Source organism: Ranitomeya imitator, chromosome 1, assembly GCF_032444005.1.
Source record: "Ranitomeya imitator isolate aRanImi1 chromosome 1, aRanImi1.pri, whole genome shotgun sequence".
Classification (NCBI taxonomy): domain Eukaryota; kingdom Metazoa; phylum Chordata; class Amphibia; order Anura; family Dendrobatidae; genus Ranitomeya; species Ranitomeya imitator.
Genome location: NC_091282.1, coordinates 930,308,601 through 930,332,319, shown reverse-complemented (window position 1 = coordinate 930,332,319; position 23,719 = coordinate 930,308,601). Strand labels below are relative to the sequence as shown.

Sequence of the window (23,719 nt, the reverse complement as noted above, 5' to 3'; positions counted from 1 at the left end):
ACGCGGTAAAATTGCGGTAAAAACGCATGCGGATTTCTGGCAGAAATGTCCGTTTTTTGTCAGGAAAATTTCTGCAAGAAATCCTGACGTGTGCACATACCCTTAGGCTTCGTACCCACGAAGAGTATTTTGTGAGGTTTTGATGTTGCACATTTTCTACTAGGTAAATTAAGTTACTTGCATTTTTTCATTCAGTTTTTGAGTTTGTTTTTATCCTGTTTTTGACGCTGCGTTTTTTGTCATTGTTTTACATGTTGACTTTTAAATTAAGCTTCTTTGTTTTGGATACTTAATTTTTGGTTTTGACAAAACTTTTTTGATACATGTGGAACACTTGAAGCTTTAGTGCTTTTTCACTTAAAAAAAAAAAAAAAAAGCACTAAAAATGAATAGACGTTAAGGAGAGTTCACACGTAAAACTCAGCATTCCTGCAAGATAAATTGACATGTTGCGGATTTCAAACAAGGTCAGTTTACAGTGAGAAACAAAACAAAGGGCATGAGATGGCTATATACAGTTGTGGCGAAAAGTATTGACACCCCTGCAATTCTTTCAGATAATACTCAGTTTCTTCCTGAAAATGATTGCAAACACAAATTATTTGTTATTAGTATCTTCATTTAATTTGTATTAAATGAAAAAAACACAAAAAGAATTGGATATAATTCCACACCAAACATAAAAAAGTAATGAATATGGATGCGTCTCCACTCCCATAGGCGTGGAGCGCATGTTCATTACTTTAACCCCTTAGCGACCGCCGATACGCCTTTTAACGGCAGCCGCTAAGGGTACTTAAACCACAGCGCCGTTAATTAACGGCGCTGTGGAAAAAGTCCATAGCGCCCCCCAGAGGCCGATTTTCTCCGGGGTCTCGGCTGCCGAGGGTAGCCGAGACCCCAGAGAACATGATTCGGGGGGTTTTTAACCCACCCCGCATTTGCGATCGCCGGTAATTAACCGTTTACCGGCGATCGCAAAAAAAAAAAAAAAAAAGCGATCTCTTTTTAATTTCTCTGTCCTCCGATGTGATCGCACATCGGAGGACAGAGAAAAGGGGTCCCAGGTGGCCCCCCAATACTCACCTAGCTCCCCCGATGCTCCTCATGTCTCCCGGTGGGCGCCGCCATCTTCAAAATGGCGGGCGCATGCGCAGTGCGCCCGCCGGCCGGCACCGGGAGAATCTTTGGGGTCTCGGCTGCCGGGGGTAGCCGAGACCCCAAAGAGCACGATCGGGGTCGGTATTACCGACCCCTGTTTTGCGATCGCCGGTAATTAACTGTTTACCGGCGACCGCAAAAAAAAAAAAAAAAGTAAAGTGTAATTCTCTGTCCTCTGATGTGATCGCACATCAGAGGACAGAGAAATAGGGGGATTCGGGGACCCTAGCATACTCACCTAGGTCCCTGGATCCTCTTGCTGCTCCTCCTGGCCGCCGGCAGCAGAACATGGCGGACGCATGCCCAGTGCGCCCGCCATCTGTCTCCATCTGCCGGCCGGCAGGAGAACAGCAGTTGGGGCTAAAATTAGGGGTAGGGTTAGGGGTAGGGTTAGGGATAGGGGTAGGGTTAGGGGTAGGGTTAGGGGTAGGGTTAGGGGTAGGGTTAGGGGTAGGGTTAGGGGTAGGGTTAGGTTAGGGGTAGGGTTAGGGGTAGGGTTAGGGGTAGGGTTAGGGTTAGGGGTAGGGTTAGGTTAGGGGTAGGGTTAGGGGTAGGGTTTGGTTAGGGGTAGGGTTAGGTTAGGGGTAGGGGTAGGGTTAGGTTAGGGGTAGGGTTAGGGGTAGGGTTAGGTTAGGGGTAGGGTTAGGGGTAGGGTTAGGTTAGGGGTAGGGTTAGGGTAGGGCTAGGGTTGGGGCTAAATTTAGGGTTAGGGTTGGGGCTAAATTTAGGGTTAGGGTTGGGGCTAAACTTAGGGTTAGGCTTCTTTCACACTTACGTCGGTACGGGGCCGTCGCAATGCGTCGGCCCGACATACCGACGCACGTTGTGAAAATTGTGCACAACGTGGGCAGCAGCTGTAGTTTTTCAACACATCCGCTGCCCAATCTATGTCCTGGGGAGGAGGGGGCGGAGTTACGGCCACGCATGCGCGGTCAGAAATGGCGGATGCGACGTACAAAAAAACGTTTCATTGAACGTTTTTTGTGCCGACGCTCCGCCAAAACACAACTGATCCAGTGCACGACGGACGCGACGTGTGGCCATCCGTCACGATCCGTCGGCAATACAAGTCTATGGGCAAAAAACGCATCCTGCGGGCACATTTGCAGGATCCGTTTCTTGTCCAAAACGACGGATTGCGACGGAATGCCAAACGACGCAAGTGTGAAAGTAGCCCTAGGGCTAGGGTTAGGGTTGGGGCTAAAGTTAGGGCTAGGGTTGGGGCTAAAGTTAGGGTTAGAGCTGGGATTAGGGTTAGGGTTTGGATTAGGGTTCGTATTAGGGTTAGGGTTGGCATTAGGGTTACGCTTGGGATTAGGGCTAGGTTTGGGATTAGGGTTAAGGTTAGGGTTGTGATTAGGGGTGTATTGGGATTAGGGTTAGGTTTGAGGTTAGGGTTGAGATTAGGATTAGGGGTGTGTTGGATTTAGGGTTTTGATTAGGGTTATGGTTAGGGTTGACTTGGGGTAAGGGTTGTGATTATGGTTAGGGTTAGTGATTAGGATTATGGATGAGGTTGGGATTAGGGTTAGGGGTGTGTTGGGGTTAGGGTTGGAGCTAGAATTGGGGGGTTTCCACTGTTTAGGTACATCAGGGGGTCTCCAAACACGACAGCCAATTTTGCGCTCAAAAAGTCAAATGGTGCTCCCTCCCTTCTGAGCTCTGCCGTGCGCCCAAACAGTGGGTTACCCCCACATATGGGGCATCAGCGTACTCGGGATAAATTGGACAACAACTTCTGGCGTCCAATTTCTCTTGTTACCCTTGTGAAAATAAAAACTTGGGGGCTACAAAATCTTTTTTGTGAAAAAAAAATATTTTTTATTTTCACGACTCTGCATTCTAAACTTCTGTGAAGCACTTGGGCATTCAAAGTTCTCACCACACATCTAGATAAGTTCCTTGGGGGGTCTAGTTTCCAAAATGGGGTCACTTGTGGGGGGTTACTACAGTTTAGGTACATCAGGGGCTCTGCAATCGCAACATAATGCCCACAGACCATTCTATCAAAGTCTGCATTCCAAAAAGGCGCTCCTTCCCTTCCGAGCTCTGCCGTGCGCCCAAACAGTGGTTTACCCCCACATATGTGGTACCAGCATACTCAGGACAAATTGGACAACAACTTTTGGGGTCCAGTTTCTCTTGTTACCCTTGTGAAAATAAAAATTTGGTGGCTAAAAAATCTTTTTTGTGGAAAAAAAAAATATTTTTTATTTTCACGGCTCTGCATTATAAACTTCTGTGAAGCACTTGGGCATTCAAGGTTCTCACCACACATCTAGATAAGTTCCATGGGGGGTCTAGTTTCCAAAATGGGGTCACTTGTGGGGGATTTCTACTGTTTAGGCACATCAGGGGCTCTCCAAACGCGACATGGCGTCCGATCTCAATTCCAGCCAATTCTACATTGAAAAAGTAAAACGGCACTCTTTCTCTTCCAAGCTCTGCGGTGCGCCCAAACAGTGGTTTACCCCCACATATTGGGTATCGACGTACTCAGGAGAAATTGCACAACAACTTTTGTGGTCTAATTTCTCCTGTTACCCTTGTGAAAATAAAAATTTGTGGGCAAAAAGATCATTTTTGTAGAAAAAATGCAATTTTTTTTTTTCACGGCTCTACGTTATAAACTTCTGTGAAGCACTTGGGGGTTCAAAGTGCTCACCACACATCTAGATAAGTTCCTTAAGGGGTCTAGTTTCCAAAATGGTGTCACTTGTGGGGAGTTTCCACTGTTTAGGCACATCAGGGGCTCTCTAAACGTGACATGGCGTCCGATCTCAATTCCAGCCAATTCTGCATTGAAAAAGTCAAACGGCGCTCCTTCACTTCTAAGTTCTGCGGTGCGCCCTAACAGTGGTTTACCCCCACATATGGGGTATTGGCGTATTCAGGAGAAATTGCATAACAAAATTTATGGTTACATTTCTGTTTTTACACTTGTGAAAATAAAAAAAATGGTTCTGAATTAAGATGTTTGCAAAAAAAAGTTAAATGTTCATTTTTTCCTTCCACATTGTTTCAGTTCCTGTGAAGCACGTAAAGGGTTAATAAACTTCTTGAATGTGGTTTTGAGAACCTTGATGGGTGTAGTTTTTAGAATGGTGTCACACTTCATTGTTTTCTATCATATAGACCCCTCAAAATAACTTCAAATGAGATGTGGTCCCTAAAAAAAAATGGTGTTGTAAAAATGAGAAATTGCTGGTCAACTTTTAACCCTTATAACTCCCTAACAAAAAAAAATTTTGTTTCCAAAATTGTGCTGATGTAAAGTAGACATGTGGGAAATGTTATTTATTAACTATTTTTTATGACATATCTCTCTGATTTAAGGGCATAAAAATACAAAGTTTGAAAACTGCAAAATTTTAAAAATTTTCGCCATATTTCCGTTTTTTTCATAAATAATCGCAAGTAATATCGAAGAAATGTTACCACTAACATGAAGTACAATATGTCACGAAAAAACAATCTCAGAATCAGCGGGATCCGTTGAAGCGTTCCAGAGTTATAACCTCATAAAGTGACAGTGGTCAGAATTGCAAAAATTGGCCTGGTCATTAAGTACCAAATTGGCTCTGTCACTAAGGGGTTAAAGAGAACCTGTCACCTGAATTTGGCGGGACCGGTTTTCGTTCATATAGGCAGAGTTTTCAGGTGTTTGATTCACCCTTTCCTTACCCGTTGGCTGCATGCTGGCCGCAATATTGGATTGAAGTTCATTCTCTGTCCTCTGTAGTACACCCCTGCGCAAGGCAATCTTGCCTGCTCAGGACACCGGCACCAGACCCACAGCGACGAGAGGTGAGCATGTCTTTTTTTTTTTTTTTTTTTAAATCGCAGCAGCATATGGTGCATATTATTTTATGAAGCATCTTATGGGGCCATCAACCTTTGTGCACCATTATATGGGGCATAATATTCTATGGAGCATGTTATGGGACCATCATTAACCTTTTATGCAACATTATATGGAGCGCAGAGGCGTAGCTAGGGTTTCACCTTAGGGGGGGCGAAACACCTGAGTGGGCCCCTAACCAGCTAACCCTGATTACAACTACGGTTGCGCACTCTAATTGTGAATATAGTGGAACCTCAGAATATGACCGCACTGTTATTGAAAATAAATCTATATACAAAAACAAACATTGATTTTACTGCCATATTGTGACCATATAGTGGTAGATACCAGTTCTGCAGACCATATAAGAGATTACACTACAGTCATAGATGGTGACTTTCAGCTGACATTTTCTCTGATGGAGTCATTCACTTTCCCATCTGGCCCACACTGACATGACAACACATCTGACTCCTCACATTTCCTGCACTGTCCCCATCTTTCCCCAATCTACACAAACTCCTCATCCTGCTGATATCCCAATACTGAGCCGCTGCTGCCGTATGTCTCCCTATTACTGCACCTACTGTGTGGTACAATAACGGCTCCTCTTATCGCCCCACATAATAATGCCACCACTGTGCTCCTTACATAGTAATAATGACTCCTTTTTGCTCTCTAGAGAGTAAAATTGCCTCCTAGAAAATATTAATGCCCTTTGCTAGTGCCCTCCACATTTTTGACCTAGAAAGTAATAATACCCCATATGCAACTTTGATGGTCACAATACTCTGAGTGCCCCTATAACAATAATTGCTTAAGTGCCCACTTAACATTTAATAAATGTCCCCTAAGTTCCCTCATGTACTGCTCCATTATACACAGTATGGTGAGCTCAAAGCTTCCCTATACAAATTATGATTCTACAACTCCCCTTTACACAGTATGATGATCCCACTGCTCCCGTATAGAAAGTATAAGCCCAATGCTCCCCTTTACACAGTATAATGCTGACAGAGCTCCACTATAGAAAGTATGACCCCCAGAGCCCCACTATATACAGTGTAATGGGCCAACAGCTCCCATATGCACAATTTAATGCCTTCACAGTTCACTATACAAAGTATAGTGGGTCAACAGCTCCCGTATACACAGTATGATGGGCCCGCAGCTCCCGTATACACAGTATGATGGGCCTGCAGCTCCCTTATACACAGTATGATGGGCCCACAGCTCCCTTATACACAGTATGATGGGCACGCAGCTCCCTTATACACAGTATGATGGGGCCACAGCTTTCTTATACATAGTATGATGGGTCCGCAGCTCCCTTATACACAGTATGATGGGCCCGCAGCTCCCTTACACACAGTATGATGGGCCAGCAGCTCCCTTACACACAGTATGATGGGCCAGCAGCTCCCTTACACACAGTATGATGGGCCCACAGCTCCCTTACACACAGTATGATGGGCCCACAGCTCCGTTACACACAGTATGATGGGCCCACAGCTTCCTTATACACAATATGATGGGCCCGCAGCTCCCTTACACACAGTATGATGGGCCCGCAGCTCCCTTACACACAATATGATGGGCCCGCAGATCCCTTATACACAATATGATGGGCCCGCAGCTCACGATCATGATTTGGCAGTCTGCAGTCATATAAAGTGACTGCAGACATTTATTCCAAGCCTTTATCAACTTTATAGTAAAAAATTGCTTATTATTAAAATTATTGAAGCACCTCTCTAGCAGGGTTTTTTTTTTTCTACCGCTGGAATGGTGCTTTAAGCGCACTATTTTGTGGCACTGCTGCAGTGTGGCGGCTCAAACTTGTGACCGCAGCTTCTGACTGGCCAGAAGTGAGAAGCTATGTCACAAGCGCTCAATGTAAGACTATGAGAGCGAGGAACATACCAGAACGAGGCTCCCATAGACTTACATGATTAGTGACCTCTGCACTGCTCCATGAAACACTGCAGGAGACGGAGCTGAGGTGAAAACCGATGAAAACCCCTGAAGGTGAGTATTAGACAGGGGGCAGGGGACTTGGATTTTCAGCTCCGCTCCAGCAGTGAAATAAAAAAAAAATACTGGAGTGGTGCTGTAAATGTGATGCAGCTCTTGGTTACTGTATGGGGCTTCTTATACTAATACTCATAGAAGACCCAAGTGGTACGTATCAAAAGCCTCCTACCCCCCCCAGACAGCAAATATTACATGTGGAGTACATATAATAAAACAAAACAAAACATAATATTCAGCCCCCAGTGCCCTGTCCCCTCCCCCATTTCAGCCCCAACAATACCCCCATCATCTCACATCCACCCCCTCAGTGCCCTGTCCACACCTCACCCACAACACCCCCATGGTCTCACATTCACCCTCCAGTACACTGTCTCCCCTCCCCCACAATACCCTCATTGCCTCACATTCACCCTCCAATGCCCTGTCTCCCCTCCCCCACAATACCCCCTTTGCCTCACATTCACCCCCCAGCGCCCTGTCTCCCCTCTTCCACAATACCTCCATGGTCTCACATTTTCCCCCCCGAACCCTGTCCTCCCTCACCTACTTTCAGCGCCCACAATACCCCAATGGTCTCACATTCACCTCACAGTGACATACCTGAATTTAGTAAAGCTAATAAGTTCCATCCTCACTTACTGATGAAGTTTGCAGGCAGGACCAGGAAGTGTCTATGTGTCAGTGAAATGGCACTAGGACCCAGCGTGCACACTGCACAGAGTCAAGATTCAGAGCTGCAGCCTGGAAAAGACAGGCAATACCATTCACTGCAGGAGGGAGACTCTGCAGCCGGCCACTGTGCTAGCCAGCTTGCAGAGTCTCCATCAGACGGGAGCAGACATACTGCTCTGCTCCTATGCTGTGATCTGCCTCCTCACAGAAGTGGGCTCGCCCTGGCTCCCAGTGGGCCCCTTCATGTGACAGGGCCCGGAGCGACGGCCCCCTCTGCCCCCCCAGTAGCTACGCTACTGATGGAGCGTATTTCAATATGGAGCATCTTATGGGGCCCATCATGAACTGTATGGAGTATTATATGGGGCTCCTGATTCAATATGGATATTCAAAAACACAACCTACTCTTGTCTCAATCAATTTTACTTTCATTAGTATCTGTTTTTGTTTTTGAAATTTACCAGTAGCTGCTGCATTTCCTTCCCTAGGCTTATACTCGAGTCAATAAGTTTTCCCAGTTTTTTGTGGCAAAATTATGGGTCTCGGCTTGTACTCGGGTCAACTAATACTCGAGTATATATGGTAATATGTTTCAGGTTATCCTGATATTCAAAAACAAAAATCCATTTGAAAACGGTGCCTGCACAGTAGCAGCTATCGGTGCGCCTGTAAAAGAATTTCTTCATTGTAAACTACACAAAAAGGTTCAAAACAATTAAATTCAATAACATTACTCCAAACATAATCACACAAAATAGGGTGACAAGCCTTCCCAGGCAACGTATAAAGAATATAACCTCAACAAATAATAGGTATGACCCAGGTAAATTAGATGATAAATACTGCATATACCCGAGTATAAGCCGAGGCACGTACTTTTGCCACGAAAAACTGGGTAAGCTTATTGACTCAAGTATAAGCCAGGTATGCATTGTCCCCTTATCCCTGTCCTGCTATGCGTGGCTCCCCTCGTCCTGTCCTGGTAGGTGGCTCCCCTCGTCCTGTCCTGGTAGGTGGCTCCCCTCGTCCTGTCCTGGTAGGTGGCTCCCCTCGTCCTGTCCTGGTAGGTGGCTCCCCTCGTCCTGTCCTGGTAGGTGGCTCCCCTCGTCCTGTCCTGGTAGGTGGCTCCCCTCGTCCTGTCCTGGTAGGTGGCTCCCCTCGTCCTGTCCTGGTAGGTGGCTCCCCTCGTCCTGTCCTGGTAGGTGGCTCCCCTCGTCCTGTCCTGGTAGGGGGCTCCACTCGTCCTGTCCTGGTAGGGGGCTCCCCTCGTCCTGTCCTGGTAGGGGGCTCCCCTCGTCCTGTCCTGGTAGGGGGCTCCCCTCGTCCTGTCCTGGTAGGGGGCTCCCCTCGTCCTGTCCTGGTAGGGGGCTCCCCTCGTCCTGTCCTGGTAGGTGGCTCCCCTCGTCCTGTCCTGTTAGGGGGCTCCCCTCGTCCTGTCCTGGTAGGGGGCTCCCCTCGTCTTGTCCTGGTAGGGGGCTCCCCTCGTCCTGTCCTGATATGGGGCTCCCCCTGTCCAGTCCTGCTGTGTGGCTCCACCTGTTGTATGCATGGCTCCCCCGATCCTGCGTTGCTCAGCTCCCCCGGTTCCGCATTGCTCAGCTCCCCCGGTTCCGCATTGCTCAGCTCCCCCGGTTCCGCATTGCTCAGCTCCCCCGGTTCCGCATTACTCACCTCCCGCATTACTCACCTCCCGCATTACTCACCTCCCGCATTACTCACCTCCCGCATTACTCACCTCCCGCATTACTCACCTCCCCTGGTCCTGCATTGCTCAGCTCTCCTGGTCCCGCAACGCTCAGCTCCCCCAGGCCCGCAACGCTCAGCTCCCCCAGGCCCGCAATGCTCAGCTCCCCCAGGCCCGCAATGCTCAGCTCCCCCAGGCCCGCAATGCTCAGCTCCCCCAGGCCCGCAATGCTCAGCTCCCCCAGGCCCGCAATGCTCAGCTCCCCCAGGCCCGCAATGCTCAGCTCCCCCAGGCCCGCAATGCTCAGCTCCCCCAGGCCCGCAATGCTCAGCTCACAAGTTCCATGGTTGTATGGATGGCTCACATCACCCACCCCCCGGTCACACTCGCCCTCCTCGTGCCTGCATCTCCATCCCTGCATCTCCGCTGGCGGCTCTGTCTCCTCTCTTGTCACGTGGTACCGCTCATTAAGGTTATATATTCTTCGCTCCACGCCTATGGGAGTGGAGACGCATCCATATTCATTACCACAATGATCAGTACCACGTGACGGCTCAGCACAGGAGAGGAGAACCGCCGGGACAATGGAGATGCAGAGACAGAGATGCAGCGACGGAGGGCAAGTATGATGTCTGTTAGCTGGTGGCTGCAGCTGTCACTGTGCCACAGCTGGCGGCTCCTGCTGCTACGCCACTCCCCCTCCCCCTGCCAGCGTTCTGGATAATTGACTCGTGTATAAGCCAAGGGGGGGCGTTTTCAGCACAAAAAAAATCTCGGCTTATACACGAGTATATACGGTAAGTGAAAGTTGTACCAATCACCATGTCCAGTAGTCCACACAATGGGATAACCAAGCATTGGAAATAACAAGGTTGTACTGCTCAGATGCCCAAGTTAGAAAATACTAACACGCAAGATATTAAACATAAAATATGTTATGGGCAGAAAAATGTAACGCAAGTGAATGTGGAAGTAACATTCACTTGAGAGAGCATGTGCACTTGAATTTTCTGGAAAACGAGGTTTGCACATGAAAGAAAGTGCTAATCGTGCTTGAAGGGACCTCTTAGAAAAATGAGAAAAAAGCAATACCTACATGTATCTGGTTAAGATGCCAATGGTGTATGTCAAGATGCAAGCATGTTGACCCGAGTCAAAAAGAAGGTCAACCCAAATTGCAAGTAAAAGCAGGATACCCAAAGTGTGTCGCCACCAGCGTGCTGCTTCCTCAGGGTGCTCGGTGATTTGATAGCTGCTACTGCGCATGCATCGGTGACGCCATCTTGCTAGGGAAAAAAAATTCCTCCTAAAACATGGCATCGCCGGCACATGCGCAGTAGCAGCTATCGTCGATCACATCTGTCAGGAGGAATTTTGGTCCACTCCTCTTTGCAGATCATCTCTAAATCATTAAGATTTTGAGGCTGCCTCTTGGCAACTCGGAGTTTCCACTCCCTCCATAAGTTTTCTGTAGGATTAAGGTCTGGAGATTGGCTAGGCCACTCCATGACCTTAAAGGGACACTGTCACCTGAATTTGAAGGGAACAATCTTCAGCCATGGAGGCGGGGTTTTGGGGGTTTTTGATTCACCCTTTCCTTACCCGCTGGCTGCAATATTGGATTGAAGTTCATTCTCTGTCCTCCGTAGTACATGCCTGCACAAGGCAATCTTGCCTTGCGCAGGCGTGTACTATGGAGGACAGAGAATGAACTTCAATCCAATATTGCAGCCAGCATGCAGCCAGCGGGTAAGGAAAGGGTGAATCAAAAACCCCAAAAACCCCGCCTCCATGGCTGAAGATTGTTCCCTCCAAATCCAGGTGACAGTGTCCCTTTAATGTGCTTCTTTCTGAGACACTCCTTTGTTGTCTTGGCTGTATGTTTTGGGTCATTGTCTTGCTGGAAGACCAAGCCACAACCAATTTTTAAATGTCCTGGCGAAGTGAAGGAGGTTGTCACTCTTGCCCATGATGTAGAGGTTACAGTGTGACTGTGAGTCTGTGGACAGGAGTCTTTTATAAAGGTGACTATGTAAGACACCTGTCTTTAATGCAGGAAACGAGTTGATTAGGAGCATCTAACTGGTCTGTAGGAACTAGAACTCTTAAGGTACCTTCACACTGAACAACTTAACAACGATATCGCTAGCGATACGTGACGTTGCAGCGTCCTGGATAGCGATATAGTTGTGTTTGACACGCAGCAGCGATCTGGATCCTGCTGTGACATCATTGGTCGGAGCAGAAAGGCCAGAACTTTATTTAGTCGCTGGATCTCCCGCGGACATCGCTGAATCGGTGTGTGTGACGCCGATTCAGCGATGTCTTCACTGGTAACCAGGGTAAACATCGGGTTACTAAGCGCAGGGCCGCGCTTAGTAACCCGATGTTTACCCTGGTTACCATTGTAAATGTAAAAAAAAAACAAACAAACAGTACATACTTACATTCCGGTGTCTGTCCCCTCGCCGTCAGCTTCCCGCACTGACTGTGAGAGCCGGCCGGCCGTAAAGCACAGCGGTGACGTCACCGCTCTGCTTTACGGCCGGCCGGTGCTGAGACAGTGCAGGGAAGCTGAGGCCGGGGGACAGACACCGGAATGTAAGTATGTACTGTTTGTTTGTTTTTTTTACATTTACAATGGTAACCAGGGTAAACATCGGGTTACTTAGCGCGGCCCTGCGCTTAGTAACCCGATGTTTACCCTGGTTACCAGGGGACTTCGGCATCGTTGGTCGCTGGAGAGCTGTCTGTGTGACAGCTCCCCAGAGACCACACAACGACGAAACAGCGACGCTGCAGTGATCGGCATCGTTGCCTATATCGCTGCAGCGTCGCTTAATGTGACGGTACCTTTAGGGTATGTTCCCACGGTCAGTAAACGTTGCAGATTGGATGCTGCATACATCCACAGCATCCAACCAGCAGTGGCCCATGTTACAGCATAGTGGATGAGATTTCAAGAAATCCCATCTCCACTATAGGTGCATGGACACCTCTGACTTCCCTGCGGAGACAGACGTGCGGCGCGTCTTTCAGACCGCATCATGTCTATTCATCTTGCGGAGACGCTCAGACTCCGCAAGATAAATATGACCAGCACAATGTATTGGGCACGGTGATTTCTCACGGTTCAATTAACACATGCGGAATCACCTGCGTTCAAAAGCCGGAAGTACTTTGGATGGTGCGGACATGTGCTGGGTCCAAAGCGCTGCCGATTACTGACCATGGGGACAAAGCTTTAATGGTTGGTAGGGGATCAAATACTTGTTTCTCACTGCAAAATACAAATAAATTTATACTATGCGATATTCTGGATTTTATTTTTGATATTCTATCTCTCAATGTTAAAATTAACCTACCCTTAAAATTATAGACTGTTCATGTCTTTGTCAGTGGGCAAACTTACAAAATCAGCAAGGGATCAAATACGTGCGTGCGTGTGTACACACAGTACATCTATAGATACCATATACTGCATGTACGCATATAAACAGTATCTGTGTATACATACTACCGTATATACAATATACACACAGTGTATCTGTCTATATATACAGTATACATATACGCACAGTCTATAGATACCATATACAGCCACGGCCGCCATCAGGGCATTAGTGCCCTGACTGGCGTATGGGGCCCAGTGGGCAGAAGGGGCCCGCATCGGGCCCCGTCTCATCTGCCCATCGGGCCCGGGCCACAGCGGCAGGCTTCTGACACTACACTGAACCTGCGTCTGAGATGCAGGTTCAGTGTCCTCTGTTGCCTTGCGGGCCCGCAAGGCAACAGTTAAAGCCGCCAGCCAATCGGAGGCTGGCAGCTGACGTCAGCGCGCACGTCGCCTGCGTATGAGGTCATTGGAATTCGCCGGCGAGTCCGCGCTGAAATGCCCGGGATGAATGTCGGCGCTGGACAGCAGCTAGGTTTTTTTTTTTTTACTGAATGCGGCAAGCCCTGGTCATGATAAAGACAGGAGGGAAGGATGGGGGGGAACACAGGGGCAGGAAAGAAGAGAACACACGGGGGGGGGGGGCAGGAATGAAAAACACAGGGGGTAGGAATGAAATCAGGGGGGCAGGGATGGAAACACCACAGGGGGGCAGAATGTGTGACACGGGGCAGAGTGTGAGACACAGGGGGCAGGTATGGAAACTACACAGGGTGGGCAGCATGTGTGACAGGGGACAGGCTGTGAGACACGGGAAGAATTTGTGATACAGGGGCAGGATGTGAGACACGGGGCAGGATGTGAGACACGGGGGCAGGTATGGAAACTACACGGGGGGCAGAATGTGTGACAGGGGACAGGCTGTGAGACACGGGAAGAATTTGTGATACAGGGGCAGGATGTGAGACACGGGGCAGGATGTGAGACACGGGGGCAGGTATGGAAACTACACAGGGGGGCAGAATGTGAGACACAAGGGGCAGAATGTGAGACATGGTTATAGTTATACAAGAAGGTTATAGTCTAGGTGTTTTGATGAAAAAACAAACGGATTATCGAATAGTTCAAAATCCGGTGTGCCCTATTCTACATGGACTCCCAAAAGTCCATAAAAATGAAGCTATTCCCTCTCATGCGGCCGATTGTGTCTGGAATTGGTTCTGCTAATGAGCACCTATGTGAATGGGTTGACTCACTCTTACAGCCTTTAGTCTGTAGAATTCCAGGTTACATCAAGGATTCCAAAGAAATTTTGAAAGTTTTATCTGATTAGATTTGGTTATCTGAATATTCGTGGTTTGCTGTGATGTTATTTCTTTATATACGTGTATTCCACACAACTTCGCTATGAAAGCTCTTCACAGGAACTGAAACAATGTGGAAGGAAAAAATGAACATTTAACTTTTTTTTGCAAACATCTTAATTCAGAACCATTTTTTTTATTTTCACAAGTGTAAAAACAGAAATGTAACCATAAATTTTGTTATGCAATTTTTCCTGAATACGCCAATACCCCATATATGGGGGTAAACCACTTTTTGGGCGCACCGCAGAACTTAGAAGTGAAGGAGCGCCGTTTGACTTTTTCAATGCAGAATTGGCTGGAATTGAGATCGGACGCCATGTCACGTTTAGAGAGCCCCTGATGTGACACCATTTTGGAAACTAGACCCCTTAAGGAACTTATCTAGATGTGTGGTGAGCACTTTGAACCCCCAAGTGCTTCACAGAAGTTTATAACGTAGAGCCGTGAAAATAAAAAATCGCTTTTGTTTACACAAAAATGATCTTTTCGCCCACAAATTCTTATTTTCACAAGGGTAACAGTAGAAATTAGACCACAAAAGTTGTTGTGCGATTTCTCCTGAATACGTCGATACCCCATATGTGAGGGTAAACCACTGTTTGGGCGCACCACAGAGCTTGGAAGTGAAGGAGTGCCGTTTTACTTTTTCAATGTAGAATTGGCTGGAATTGAGATTGGACGCCATGTCGCGTTTGGAGAGCCTCTGATGTGCCTAAACAGTGGAAACCCCCCACAAGTGACCCCATTTTGGAAACTAGACCCCTTAAGGAACTTATCTAGATGTGTGGTGAGAACTTTCAATGCCCAAGTGCTTCACAGAAGTTTAGAATGCAGAGTCGTGAAAATAAAAAATATTTTTTTTTCCACAAAAAAGATATTGTAGCCCCCAAGTTTTTATTTTCACAAGGGTAACAGGAGAAATTGGACTGCAATAGTTGTTGTCCAATTTATCCCGAGTACGCTGATGCGCCATATGTGGAGGTAAACCACTGTTTGGGCGCACGGCAGAGCTCGGAAGGGAAGGAGCGCCTTTTTGGAATGCAGACTTTGATAGAATGGTCTGTGGGCATTATGTTGCGATTGCAGAGCCCCTGATGTACCTAAACTGTAGTAACCCCCCACAAGTGACCTCATTTTGGAAACTAGACCCCTTAAGGAACTTATCTAGATGTGTGGTGAGAACTTTGAATGCCCAAGTGCTTCACAGAAGTTTAGAATGCAGAGTCGTGAAAATAAAAGATATTTTTTTTTTTTTTCACAAAAAAGATATTGTAGCCCCCAAGTTTTTATTTTCACAAGGGTAACAAGAGAAATTGGACCCCAGAAGTTGTTGTCCAATTTATCCCGAGTACGCTGATGCCCCATATGTGGGGGTAACCCACTGTTTGGGCGCACGGCAGAGCTCAGAAGGGAGGGAGCACCATTTGACTTTTTGAGCGCAAAATTGGCTGTCGTGTTTGGAGATCCCCTGATGTACCTAAACAGTGGAAACCCCCCAATTCTAGCTCCAACCCTAACCCCAACACACCCCTAACCCTAATCCCAACCTGATCCATAATCCTAATCACTAACCCTAACCATAATCACAACCCTTACCCCAAAACAACCCTAATGTCAACCCTAATCATAACCCTAATCAAAACCCTAAATCCAACACACCCCTAATCCTAATCTCAACCCTAACCTCAAACCTAACCCTAATCCCAATACACCCCTAATCACAACCCTAACCTTAACCCTAATCCCAAACCTAACCCTAATCCCAAGCGTAACCCTAATGCCAACCCTAACCCTAATACCAACCCTAATCCAAACCCTAACCCTAATCCCAGCTCTAACCCTAACTTTAGCCCCAACCTTAGCCCTAAGGCTACTTTCACACTTGCGTCGTTTGGCATTCCGTCGCAATCCGTCATTTTGGACAAGAAACGGATCCTGCAAATGTGCCCGCAGGATGCGTTTTTTGCCCATAGACTTGTATTGCCGACGGATCGTGACGGATGGCCACACGTCGCGTCCGTCGTGCCATGGATCAGTTGTGTTTTGGCGTACCGTCGGCACAAAAAAAGTTCAATGAAACGTTTTTTGTACGTCGCATCCGCCATTTCTGACCGCGCATGCGTGGCCGTAACTCCACCCCCTCCTCCCCAGGACATAGATTGGGCAGCGGATGCGTTGAAAAACTACAGCTGCTGCCCACCTTGTGCACAATTTTCACAACGTGCGTCGGTATGTCGGGCCGACGCATTGCGACGGCCCCGTACCGACGTAAGTGTGAAAGAAGCCTAACCCTAAATTTAGCCCCAACCCTAACCCTAAATTTAGCCCCAACCCTAACCCTAAATTTAGTCCCAACCCTAGCCCTAACCCTACCCCTACTTTTAGCCCCAACTGCTGTTCTCCTGCCGGCCGGCAGATGGAGACAGATGGCAGGCGCACTGCGCATGCGCCCGCCATTTTCTTCTGCCGGCGGCCAGGAGGAGCAGCAAGAGGATCCAGGGACACAAGTGAGTATTGTAGGGTCCCCGAATCCCCCTATTTCTCTGTCCTCTGATGTGCGATCACATCAGAGGGCAGAGAATTACAATTTACTTCTTTTTTTTTTTTTTTTTTTTTGCGGTCGCCGGTAAACAGTTAATTACCGGCAATCGCAAAACAGGGGTCGGTAAAACCGACCCCGATCATGTTCTTTGGGGTCTCGGCTACCCCCGGCAGCCAAGACCCCAAAGATTCTCGCGGGGCCGGCCGGCGGGCGCACTGCACATGCGCCCGCCATTTTGAAGATGGCGGCGCCCACCGGGAGACACGAGGAGCATCGGGGGAGATAGGTGAGTATTGGGGGGCTACCTGGGACCCCTTTTCTCTGTCCTCCGATGTGCAATCACATCGGAGGACAGAGAAATTAAAAAGAGATCGCGGTTTTTTTTTTTTTGCTATCGCCGGTAAACGGTTAATTACCGGCGATCGCAAATGCGGGGTGGGTTAAAAACCCCCCGAATCATGTTCTCTGGGGTCTCGGCTACCCCCGGCAGCCGAGACCCCGGAGAAAATCCGACTCTGGGGGGCGCTATTCACTTTTTCCACAGCGCCGTTAATTAACGGCGCTGTGGTTTAAGTACCCTTAGGCTATGTTCACACATAGCGTCCTGTCCCTGCGGGTTCTCCCGCAGCGGATTTGATAAATCTGCAGGGCAAAACAACTGCGGTTCTCCCTGCAGATTTATCGCGGTTTGTTCCGCGGTTTCCGCTGCGGGTTTCCGCCTATACTATTGATGCTGCATATGCAGCAATATGCAGCATCAATAGTAATGTTAAAAATAATAAAAATTGGTTATACTCACCCTCTGATGTCCCGATCCCTTGGCGCTGCACCCGGCGGTCCGGTTCCAGAGATGCTGTGCGAGAAGGACCCTTCGTGACGTCACGATCATGTGACCGCGACGTCACCGAAGGTCCTGGTCGCACAGCAACTCTGACCGGACGGCCGCGTGCAGCGCTGACTTCAGAGGGTGAGTATAACATGATTTTTTATTTTTATTCTTTTTTTTAACCCCAAATATGGTTCCCGGGGCCTGGAGGAGAGTCTCCTCTCCTCCACCCTGGGTACCATCCGCACATTATCCGCTTACTTCCCGCAACGTGGGCACAGCCCCATGCGGGAAGTAAGCTGCTCAATGTATTCCTATGGGTGCAGAATCGCAGCGATTCTGCACAAAGAAGTGACATGCTGCGGGTTTTAAACCGCTGCGTTCCCGCGCGGTTTTTCCCGCAGCATGTGCACAGCGGTTTGCGGTTTCCGGTTTCCATAGGGTTTACATGTAAATGGAAACGCTATGGAAACTGCAGCGGACCCGCAGCGGCAAAATCGTTGCGGTTCCGCGGTAAAAACCGCAAAGTGTGAATATAGCCTTAGCGGCCGCCGTTAAAGGGCGTATCGGCGGTCGCTAAGGGGTTAAAACGTCAAAGTTATCCACCATGGACATTGAATAGAGCATGTAAAATTTTGACCCACAAAAAACGCAAGAATCTCATTTCATGTAAAGAGGAAAATACATCAGTTAACTCGCGCAGTAATATGGCCAACAAACCATTTGTTTGTTTTCAATTTAGTCCTCAGTTAAATGAAGGGAATTATCAATAGATTTCTTCCAATTCTGTATGAAGATGAAAGTTTGGCCAAAATTTTGGGTACAGGTGTCAATATAGTAGCCAGGAGAGCCTCTACTATTGGGAATAAAAGCTCTCCTAGTATGTATTGTACCAATAGAAATGAGATAAAACTTGGTTGCATTGTACTGGCTTCTACAAATGCGGCTCGAATTATTGTAAAACGTGCATACATGCCCTTAACACTAAAATTTTTAACAATTCGGATAACTCGAGAGTTTTTAATATAAAACAATATATCAATTGCAACACCACTTTTGTGGTATATAAAATTGATTGTACCGCATGTCAGTTATCCTATATTGCATGTACCTCGCGCAAGCTTAAAGTCCGCATTACTTAACATCTTTATGATATAGGCAACACGGGAAATTCAACTCACACTACGTCGGCAGCGTCCAGACACTTCATTACGCAGCATGATCGTAGCACTACGTTTTTCCGTGTTTATGGTATTGAACATGTGAATATACCTCCCCGTGGGGGTGACGTCAAGCGGCATCTCCTCACACGTGAGGCCTTTTGGATGTATTATCTGAATACACGATTTCCAGCCGGTCTTAAACGTAATGAACTGATGTACTATTATTAATGTCAAAATGTATTTTTGTATTATGTTTTTAATGCATTGTCTTTTGTTTTCAATTTATTTACTTATTTGTAGTTCTCTTTAGTTCATATGTGTAGGACCTTTAACAAAACATGTGACTTTTTGTGGGAATTCTATTCGTCATTGGTTTCTATTTAATGTGTATGTGAACATACATCTATAGCTTTGACAAAGATCCTTCCGGATCGAAACGCGGCGCTCTCTCCCGTGTGCTTTCGGAGGACTGTACAGCCACTGCTTTTAAACAGGATTTAATAAAGTATCAAGTCTGAATTTTATTATGGAGCTGGAACAAGTTTTTTCGTTTTCCACGGGGGCAGAATGTGAGACACGGGGGGGGGGGGGGGGAGGAGGGGGCAGTATGTGAGACACAGGGGGGGCAGTATGTGAGACAGGATGGAGACAGATGGGGCAGGATCATGGTGCAGGATCACGGGGCAGGATGGATACGATGGAGACAGATGGGGCGGCAGGATACTGGAACAGATGGGTCAGGATCATGGGACAGATGGTGCAGGATGGGGAGATCATATGGGGCAGAATGAATACTCATGAGGGCAGGATGGGAGAACATATGGCTGAAGCCAGGAATGAGATACACGGGGCCAGGATGCGGATATTATTACCATAGGGGCTAATTAAGGGATATTATTACTGCAGTGATGTATTTATTTTATTTTTTGAGGATACAGCTTTAAATGGGGGGGCGGTCCTGTTACTGTGCAGAGTGACACTAGGTCACCTTTTTTGCTTCATCTGGTGTAGTATAGAAGTCGGGAAAAAATTAAGCAATGTGTTCTGCAAGCGGAGCTCTAGATAACTAGGCTATTTCCTGCAGACACGAGCCCTGGCTGGAAGAAGTGATGGTGGTCTGTGCTGGATGAAGATGGAAGGTGAGGCTGAAGGACTTCACCAAGAGACGTCACTGGTTACCTGTACACAGACACTGCACGGTACAGATCTCCTGTGTATAATGGCACTTATGGTGATAGTATTGTGTTTGTTTGTTTTATTAATGATCAGTATTGCAGTATACAGTCACTATGCGGTGGTAATATGTTGTCCGGCCAAGGTGTGGCGGTATTTATCCCTTGAATGTGCTATTATTTGGTCACTGTGGTGGTAATATGTGGTCTGGTCATGGTGTGGTGGTAGTAGTCCCTTGTATGTGGTATTATTGGTCACCATGTGGTGGTAATATGTGATCTGGACATGGTGTGGCAGTATTTGTTTCTTGTATGTGGTATTATAGGTTACTATGTGGTAGTAATATGGTGTCTGACCATGGTGTGGCGGTATTTTTCCTTGTTTGTGATATTATTGGTCATTTTAAAATTGAAAAATAAAAATATACCTAAATTGTATTGGATATTTTAACAAATGTTTAGTAAGTTACAGTAGAGTATAGTCCGGCCAGAACAGTCTACCTTGTCTTGGTGGTGGATTAAAAAATCTTTTGGCCAAAACAAAAGCTGCTGGCCATGTATGTGGTGATGGGAACTGTACAGGTGTGATTGGTGAGGCTGTGGTGCAGAAATGGAGTTTTTGCAAGAGAGGGCAATGGCACTGTGGATGGTAGAGGGGTGGAGGCTGGGCTGGAGCCCGGGCGGAGTCTCAAGGGGGCCCCCTAAAATTGTGCCAGTATGGGGCCCCGAAATTCCTAGTGGCAGCCCTGTATACAGCATTATGCACACACAGTAGATACTGCACATGCAGCTTTATTCTGAGTAGTGAGCACTGTTTGCCCCATCTTATGTATTGCACATCACACCTGCCTTCAGTGTCAGTGGCTGGCATCAGCATGATGGTGGTAAGGGACACAGTCCTGGAACAGGATGGCACATCCTGTTGGTGCAGTGGAGTGAGGCAGCACGTCCCTGACCAGCTGATGTGCGCCATGGTCTCCACACTCCTCTCTGCAGCTCACGTACAAGGAAGTTTAGCAGCCGCAGACCTGGACACAACCGCCAAGTGTACATAAATGTGTATATAAATGGCAGCATCCAGTCATTGTGCCGGCAGCGGGCTGGACCCCAGCACTGTGCAGCATGGCGAGCTGTGAGCACTGCAGACGGGGGACCATGAGACATGCATTCAGCAAGTAGTGCTCGGCTCTGGTTGTATGAACATGTAGCAGAGCTGTGCGGCGGCTGCCCGTGCACTCACCTCACCACCGTCACTGGCGACGCTGTGCTAGCTGCAGGGCTCCAGGTGGTAATGCCGGCACTCGCCTCACCGTGTCCTGCTCCAGGTGGTAATGCCGGCACTCGCCTCACCGTGTCCTGCTCCAGGTGGTAATGCCGGCACTCGCCTCACCGTGTCCTGCTCCAGGTGGTAATGCCGGCACTCGCCTCACCGTGTCCTGCTCCAGGTGGTAATGCCGGCACTCGCCTCACCGTGTCCTGCTCCAGGTGGTAATGCCGGCACTCGCCTCACCGTGTCCTGCTCCAGGTGGTAATGCCGGCACTCGCCTCACCGTGTCCTGCTCCAGGTGGTAATGCCGGCACTCGCCTCACCGTGTCCTGCTCCAGGTGGTAATGCCGGCACTCGCCTCACGCAGTCCTCCGTCCAAGGCGCTGACACAGGCACGGCTCCCCTGCTCCAGGTGGTAATGCCGGCACTCGCCTCACCGTGTCCTGTCCCCGGCGCTGGCACCAGCACTGCTCCAGGTGGTAATGCCGGCACTCACTGCTGCGCTCGCCTGGCTGCAGCTCCCACTAGTGATGGGGACGGCACACACAGCCCCGCTCGCTCCTCACCTCGCTCTCTGCTGTCACAATTACCTCACAGCTGAAGTTGGCTTCTTATTCAGCAACTTCTTGCTGGCAGAAATGGACCTAATGCTGAGGAGTCCCAGGATAACCAACCTGCCATGCAGCAGGAGCCCTGAGGGAGAGCAGCTACAGAGCGTAAACTGGCACACATATAAGCATCCAAGTGCGCACCCCAAAGTGTTCTCTAAAGGGTTAAATCACACCGGGACACTGAACACTGGCAACACACAGATGTGGATGCCCTCCATCAAATTCAATAACTCCAGGCTGTGCTCAAAGGGCTCTGGGTATAGAAGCTGGCACCCGAGTGGTCAGACAACCACTTCACAAATTTGAGTGAGTAGCTGGTCATTTCAAAGGGTTAACATTGGGCCACTTACCTAAGGCGGCCACCACACAGAGATGTCATGTATCAAATTCAGGTTACTACAGGCCGGGCCATATGGGTTCAGCGCATTAACGCCTTTAAGTGGGCAAATGGCCCTGTTCATATAAGCAACTGATATTACAGGGACCTTCTCAGCCGGTTCTTGCTGCCCAAACCGCAGAGCCTGACAGCCTGACTACCATTGCAACCTGGAACATGGTCCTCTGCAACCTTCCCGCGTTTCAGATAAAATATAGATAGATAGGCACAGCTAGGGTTTTGGTTCAGGGGGGGCAAAACTTCTGAGTGGGCCCCTAACCAGGTAAGGCTGGTTTCACACTTCCTGATATTTCCGGTTCCAGAAACAATGGTATCGGAGATATCCGTGTCCCTGTGTGTACTACGTGTGGCAACTGTGTGCCGCATCAGTACCACACGGGACAGTCGCAGGAGAAGAAGCGCTACAGTAAGCGCTGATCCCCGGCAGCTGGTGCTGAAGCCGGCTGTCATCATTCTTTTCTGCTCTGTCGCTGAGGAGAGGAGAATGATGAGCGTCATGTTAAAGCCTGAACGACAGCAGGTAGTGGCTTTTGGGACTGTTATCCCATCATTCAACACCTGCTGCCGCTAATAACAGTGACAGTCAGGACTGCCACTAGAAATTTCGGGGCCCCTTTGAGACTCCACCCAGGCTCCACCTGAGCCCCGCCTCCACCCCTCGAACTGTCCACAGTCCCACCACTCTCTCTTGGAAAAACTCCACTTCTCACCTATCACACATTAACAGTTCCCATCACCAGATCACACATATAGCCGGCAGCTTTTGTTTTGGCCACAAGATTTTTTAAGCTGTCACCATAATACGGTAGACACTTTTGGCCCAGCCCTACTCTACTGTAACCTACTAAATATTTGTTAAAATATGCAATACAATTTAGGTATATTTTTATTTATTTTTCAATTTTTAAAATGACCAATAATATCACATTTAACGAACAAATACCGCTACACCATGTCCAGACCACATATTACCACCACAGTGATCGAATAATATCACATACAATGAACAAATACCACCACACCATGCAGGGCCGGTTTTAGGCAAAGTGGGGCCCTAGGCAAAGTTTAAAATGGGGCCCCAAATGCTAACATATTGCACATCACACAGAAGCATTTCGGTTGTACTTACATGCACTGATCTCAGGCCACTAAACGAGTGTGATCGACAATACTGAAGTCGTTGGACGCTTGTTTCCCGGCCTCTTTCCACCGCCTGAGAAAGAATGATGGGGACAGAACCATCACTAATAGATCACTGACAGATCACCATACAGTATCATGTTATCAGCAGTACATCTACTGTTTCCACCGGCGATGTGCTGCTGAGAACAAGGATTTTTATTCCGGCATAAACAATCCAATCACCCAATGAATATGCTGCATTTTGCTTGTTTGGGAAAATACACCCCATACTCCTCCATATATTATAATGTACACCACAGTCCTCCATATTGTAAAATGTATAATACACTCCTCATAATCCTCCATATAGTATTATACACTTCCCATAGTCCTCCATATAGTATAATACACTCCTCATAGTCCTCCATATATTAAAATATACTCCTCAGTCCTCCATATAGCA

The 23,719-nt window shown here is 47.9% G+C and overlaps 1 protein-coding gene across 1 annotated transcript in view; it reads right to left on the bottom strand.

The window, feature by feature from the left end:
• The window catches only part of BMPR1B (bone morphogenetic protein receptor type 1B), an 899,743-nt gene extending 878,141 nt beyond the window's left edge, over window positions 1–21,602 (bottom strand). The window contains exon 1 of the mRNA XM_069743592.1: window positions 21,100–21,602. The gene's annotated coding sequence lies outside the window, so the exon portion shown is untranslated. The remainder of the gene's footprint in view (window positions 1–21,099) is intronic.
• Window positions 21,603–23,719: the final 2,117 nt, after the last annotated feature.